The sequence below is a fragment of the Trichechus manatus genome, unplaced genomic scaffold, assembly GCF_000243295.1.
Source record: "Trichechus manatus latirostris isolate Lorelei unplaced genomic scaffold, TriManLat1.0 scaffold00093, whole genome shotgun sequence".
In the NCBI taxonomy this organism is placed as follows: domain Eukaryota; kingdom Metazoa; phylum Chordata; class Mammalia; order Sirenia; family Trichechidae; genus Trichechus; species Trichechus manatus.
Window position 1 is genome coordinate 5547912 of NW_004444029.1, and position 6637 is coordinate 5554548.

At 43.7% G+C, this 6637-nt stretch overlaps 1 pseudogene; it reads left to right on the forward strand.

Annotated features, from left to right (window-relative positions):
• Positions 1–1587: 1587 nt before the first annotated feature.
• Positions 1588–2518, forward strand: LOC101359905 (olfactory receptor 9A4-like; annotated as a pseudogene).
• The last annotated feature ends 4119 nt before the right edge of the window (positions 2519–6637 follow it).

Sequence of the window (6637 nt, forward strand, 5' to 3'; positions counted from 1 at the left end):
AGTAAATAAAATGATATTTCCTATCCTTCTTCCTTGTTTTATTTACTTATTTATTTAACTCACTGAAAAGAAAAAAAAGCCAAACCCATTGCCATCGAGTAAATTCGGACTCACAGTGACCCTATAGGGCAGAGTAGAACTGCCCCATAGAGTTTCCAAGGAGTGTCTGGTGGATTTGAACTGCTGACCTTTCGGTTAGCAGCTGTAGCACTTAACCACTACACCACCAGGTTTTCCTAATTAACTCACTAACACCTTATATATTTTCCTTAACTATTTTGTGTATAGTCTAGCTTCCATCGCCTCCTTGAAGACAAGCTCCATTGCTCAAGGATTTGTGTTTGTTCTGTTCACAGATACATTTGTTTAATAGTCAATGAAGGAATGCAATAAACAATTAAGCATATAATAAAATATCAGGCAATAATAATCAGTGCTACGAAGAAGACTGAAGACCTGAGTGTGTCTTTCCTGTTATGGATAGGTGATTAGGAAGGGTCCCCTGAAGAGGTGGTGCTTGAGTAAGGATGGGCTGGAGGAAGTCAGGGTTAGAGACCTAGGTGTCCAAAGTAGCTGTGGCCTCAGATCCATCTCCTCTTTTCTGTCCAAGTGGCTTCTTTCTTCATCTCCGGACCATGAAAGGATAATGGAGTCAGAGAAGAATGGGCCTTCTCTGGGAAATGGTCCCAAGCTTTTTTGTGGGATTAGTACCACAGAAAAGCTGGGAACTTCAGATTCCCATTTGGAGGACTTGCTACCCTGCAATTTGGGGGTTTTGAAATTTGGAGAACACAGGGATGTTATTGGTCTTGGATCCCCTGCTCTTTTATGCTGGCGCCAGCGTGAGTCTATGCGGTATGGAGGAGGGCTGGTATTCAAAGTTCTAGCCTTGGAATATCATCATCATAATGATATTTAAAGGTCATTATGTCATCTGGTGAAGAAGTGGACTCGTTACTGTCATTCTAAAAGGAAGTAGGACAACCCCAGGACCAGAGGGGACTGATTAACTCAGTTTCAAAACTGACCTATTTCAAGGTCTAAGCTCCTGCCCCTGGGAGAAGGCACATCCACTAGAGAAAAATACTAGAAGGTGTTCCTCACATCAACAGAGAAGAAGGTATGTTCACCTATCCCCATGAGCTCACTCCCAGCAAAGCAGGGATCACATTTATAGACTGGAGGTGGCTTAACGTTTAGCTCAGGCAATGTACATAGTGGAGGCCCTGGGAGATGCAAATAGTTTACAAGTTCACTTGCTAACGGAAAGGTTGTGGGATTGAGTCCACCCAGAGGTGCCTCAGAAGAAAGGTCTGGTGACCTACTTCCAAAAAATCAGCTATTGAAAGGTTTATGGAGCACAGTTTTACTCTGACACACATGAGGTTTTCATGAGTCAGAGTCGAGTTGAGAGCAACTGGTACTGGTATGTCCATGGTAGTGGGCATGCCTCATCTAAGGTTGGAAATAGTTCCTCACTGTAACCTGTCTTCTCCGCTCTTGAGAGCAGGACCACGTGGAGCAATGTTACTTCTGTTTGATCTCCAGGTTTCACAAGGAGCAGAGCAAGGACAAAATGATGGGAATCTTTCTAGTGCCACCGAATTCTGCCTTCTAGGTTTCTGGGGGTCCCAAAAACTACACCATATCCTTTTTACTATATTCTTCTTCTTCTACTCAGTGACAATAATGGGAAACTCGGTCATCATCATGATTGTCTGTGTTCATAAGCATCTGTACTCTCCCATGTATTTCTTCCTTGGCCACCTCTCTGTCCTGGAGACCCTGACCACAACCATTGTTGTTCCTGTGATGCTCTGGGGACTGCTGCTTCCAGGGATGCAGACAATATCTTGACTGCCTGTGTTACTCAGCTCTTCTTGTACCTCGCTGGGAACCACAGAGTTTGCATTACTGGGAACCAAGGCTGTGGACCGTTATGTGGCTTGCTGTAACCCTTTGAGGTACAACATCATCATGAACAGCCACACCTGCACATGGGTAGTGGTTGCATGCTGGGTGTTTGGGTTCCTTTCTGAACTCTGGCCTGTCTATGCCATGTTTCAGTTTACCTTCTGCAAACCCAACGTGTTAGACCACTTTTTTCTGTGACAGAGGGCAGTTGCTCAAATTATCCTGTGATGACACTCTGTTCACAGAGTTCACCCTCTTCTTAATGGCTGTTTTCATTATTGTTGGCTCTTCGATCCCTACAATTGTTTCCTACACCTACGTCATCTCCACCATCCTCAAGATCCCCTCAGCCTCTGGTTGGAGGAAAATCTTCTCCACCTGTGCCTCCCACTTCACCTTCGTCATCATTGGCTATGGCACCTGCTTCTTCCTCTTCATGAAACCTAAGCAAACGCAGGCAGCCAAGTACAACAAGATCGTTTCGCTGCCGATCTCCGTGGTGACCCCTTTCCTGAACCCTTTCATCTTCACCCTCCGGAATTACAAAGTCAAGGAGGCCCTTGGAGATGGGGTGAAATGCTGCTGTCAACTCCTCAAAGACTAGCTCTTCTCTGAGTCAGTTTCGGGTGGAATGGTCCTCCTTATGGACTATTCCATATCCTGGAAGTTCTAAGTGCCCTCTCGTCATTATCATCACTACAAAAATCAAATCACGTACACAAATCCCACTCAGATCTTGGAAGCAGACATGGCATGTAAGAGGATACTCATTCTTTGCCCACTAGAATCTCAAAGCCTTAGTTTCTGCTAGTGACCACAGTTGAACTCAAGAAGCACAGTCTGGTGTTGTGGGAGGAATTAGAGGTAAGGTGTACACATTTGTGTAGCATTCTATTTTCCCAGTTAATTTGCTGAGCACCACCTCTGAACATGTGTTTCCTGGTGAGGTAGAAGGCTAGAGAGAAGCAGAGAGCAAGGTCCACAGAGCACGCCAGTAGAGTGCTCACTTGGTTCCTTCATCAGTCATTGTTAGGGCCACTCTAGAACATTCTGCTATTTCTTGACCAGGTGGCCATTGGCACTTAGAAATGCCCTAAGGCCCTCTTTACCTGCTTGTATGTCATATCACCCTGGCACATTGCTACCATAGGCATGTGCCTTTTGTGTGCACTTTGGTACAGAACCAACCTAGAGTGGTGACATGGGAGTTGGAGTGCTTCTCATCTGGCAAATTCTGGTGGGATGGAGAAGGTGAAAACATTTGGGGATAGGTCTTGGGTAGAAGTTTCCTTTTGTTAAACTTCAGGGGTGTTGCTTAATAAACCTCTTCCTTTTGTGGTGGGTATGGGGACAGGGCAAATAAGAATTAAATGACTAATTCTAGAGACAGCATCTGTGTTTCATAGCTACTTAAAACAATTCTTTCTGTTCAGACTCCTCCCAGACTTGGATTTCATGCTTCATCATTCTTCTTGAGTCTATCACCCCTAATCCAACCGTAGTAGTTCCTTTGCGTAGATTTTCTCTGTTGGCTGAATCAAGAAAGTAAGAGGCTACCTTGTCAACTCTGGAGTCCTTGATATTCCAGGGCAGGCTGTTTTACAATGTTGTAGGAATTTCATGTCTTATTGGAAGAATTGCTTAGAAGGAAAGAGATTACTTGGATGATGACACTTGGCCATCCTGGCAGCCTTGTGTCCACCCAGCAGTGTGGATGCAATAACACAATGTGAGTAACCCCTTCCTGTCTAGGAAGGAGGCAGAGCCATCCTGCATGACTGAGAAGCTTACACTGCACACAGGCGCCAGACAGGATGCAACTGGGGTCTTCAAATCCATGTCTTGCTTGCCAAGACCAGTTTCCTGGGGCAGTTCTGGCCAGAAGGATTGCCTTTTCTCTAACTCAGAAGCCCAGAGAGTTTGCTTTTTACTAGTCTGCACCAAAGCTGTCTGATGGAGTAGTAGCTGGGTTGTGGAGGTCTGAGAAGAGGAGAGTCTAGGCCTGGTGCTCATGCTCTTCGGTCCTTTGGCCCTGCTGGCTCTGGCCCTTTTGCTCCCTGCTCACCCTTTGCTCATCCACCAACTTCCCTGTTTGTTTTCCTGTCTCCCTTCCTTCCAGAGTTCTCAGGTTCCTCTGTTTCTCACTTGCACCTTCCACCCATTTCACCTTGAGTTAATGCTCAGACCTCCCACTATTCTTTCCTCTACCCCCAGTAACATTCACACTCCTTTCCACTCCTGTCCTAAATCTCAGGATACCTCTTTGAATGCCCTGGGCATTTCGCATATTTTCTCAAATAAGTGTGTCTAATGAAAGAGCTGGAAGTCCCTCTGAGCCTGAGAGTTGAATATGGGAGGAGAAGGAGCGCTCCATAGAAGAGTTCCACTAGAGGGGACTATTGATGGGCTTTAAAGTTCTCTCCAGTGGAGCCCAGGCATTCTGTCTGGTCTTTGATCCTGAATAAGGGGAGGCTACTATTGTTTTGTGCCTGCCACGCAAGCCAAGCATAATCTAGACCAAGTGCTGACCTCGTCCCTACCCTGGGAGCTGGACGACAGATTGCCACTTCACTGGGAGCTCCCATCTCCCAAGCTGCGGTCTTTTGAAGAAAAATGAAATGCTCACCACCACAGCGCCTCAACAGATTCCTACTCTGCTGACTGCTCCTCTCTCTTCCTCACAAGTGAGCACAGATATACTCAATACTCAACATGTTGTTCGCTGCTGTTAAGTCGACTTCCACTCATGGCAACCTCATGTATGTACAACAAAACAAAACATTGCCTCATCCTCTGTCATCCTCATGGTCAGCATGTATGGGTCCATTGTTGTGGCTATTGTGTCAGTCTGTCTCACAAAGGGTCTCCTTCACCCTCACTGGCTCTCTACTTCACCAAACACAATTTCCACCTCCAGTGATTGATACCTCCTGATGACGTGTCCAAAGCAAACGAGTTAGACGGTGTTCTGTCATGATCCATAAGGTTTTCATTGGTGAATTCCCAGAAGTACATCACCAGGCCTTTCTTCCTAGTCTGTCTTAGTCTGGAAGCTCTGCTGAAACCTGTTATCATGGGTAACCCTGCTGGTATTTGAAATTTTATCTGTGGCATATCTTCTAACATCACAGCAACACTCAAGTCACCATAGTACAAAAACACTGACAGATGGGTGGTAGATACAAAAACAGAGTTCTAAAAAGAAATACTAATTGTAGATCTTTATTTGAACCACTAATTCATGTATTACTACACCTCAAAATAATTCTTATCCATACTTAAATGTGTTGCGATTCTTATGTAAACATTGGCCTATGTTAATGTGTACTTTGCATTTTTAGTTATATGCTCATAGAGAAACAAAATACTACTTCCAACATAGAAAGTTTAAATAGTCCCTGTTCTGGAAAATTTTCTTGGTGAAAGTAAAATTATTTCTCAGCTAGTACCTGTTTCATATCTCTGACAAGACATTCTGTTTTTCTATGTTTTATTTCCTAGAAGTATTCCTCTCTATCTAAATTTAATATGCATAAATGTTGGTGTAGATGATACAAATTAAGATATTAAACTCTTTATTTTATAATAATGGTCCTTACTGGCAGATAAGGAATAAGAAGAGAGTGGTATGTAATTAAAACTCTTAAGGGTTTTTGGATAGCCATTCTTTGTGTCTGATTGAAATATCATGAATGTTTTATTAACAATGATAATAATTACCAACACTGAAAATCACTACAATTTGACTCAGGTTCATCTGACCGCAAAGTTTGCTCTTTGCCTCTTTGTTATTTTGCCCCATGACATGAGCAAATTTTTCCAGTAATGACACTGAATATAAATTCATGTTGTTTTATTTGTTTCTGTATGGAACACCTACTGCATGTAGGAAACTTTTCTAAATACTTGGGAAGCAAATAGGAGGAAGAGAACAAATATGCATTGATTGCATACTGAAAACCAAAATCTTTGCCATCAAGTTGATGCCAACTCATGGTGACCCCATGTGTTACAGGGTATAACTACTCTGTAGGGTTTTCTTGGTTGTAATCTTTGAGGAAGGAGTCCTGGTGGTGCAGTGGTTAAGCACTCATCTGCTAACCAAAAGGTTGGTGATTCAAACCCACCAGCTGCTCCAAGGGAGAAAGATGTGGCAATTGGCTTCTATAAAGTTGTACAGCCTTGGAAGCCCTATGGAGGCAGTTCTACTCTCCTATAAGGTCACGATGAGTTGGAATTGACTCGATGGCAGTGGGTTTGGTTTGGTTTTAGAATCTTTAAGGAAGCAGATCACAGGCCTTTCTTCCACCTGGTGACAATGGGTACATTTGAACGGCCAACATTTAGGCTAGTAGTCAAGTGTTAAACTGTTTGCCCCAAGCAGGGACCCCATAGGACAGAGAAGAAGTGCCCCATAGGGTTTCCAAGGAGCAGCTGGTGAATTGGAATGGCCCACCTTCTTTGGTTAGCAGCCGGGCTCTTAAACATGGAGCCACGAGGTCTCCATTTTATACTAAGTACCCTGTAATTCTACATTTTTAAACTCAATCCTGGAAATAATCTATGAGGTAAGTATTATTATACCCATTTAACAGATGAGAAGATAGAGACTCAGAGGGGTTAAGACCTTTACTAACGTTTACTTAGCCACCGATCCTATCACACCCGTTGGATTGGATAAAAGGAAAACTCTGGGAATACTAATTGTTGGCATGAATGGGAG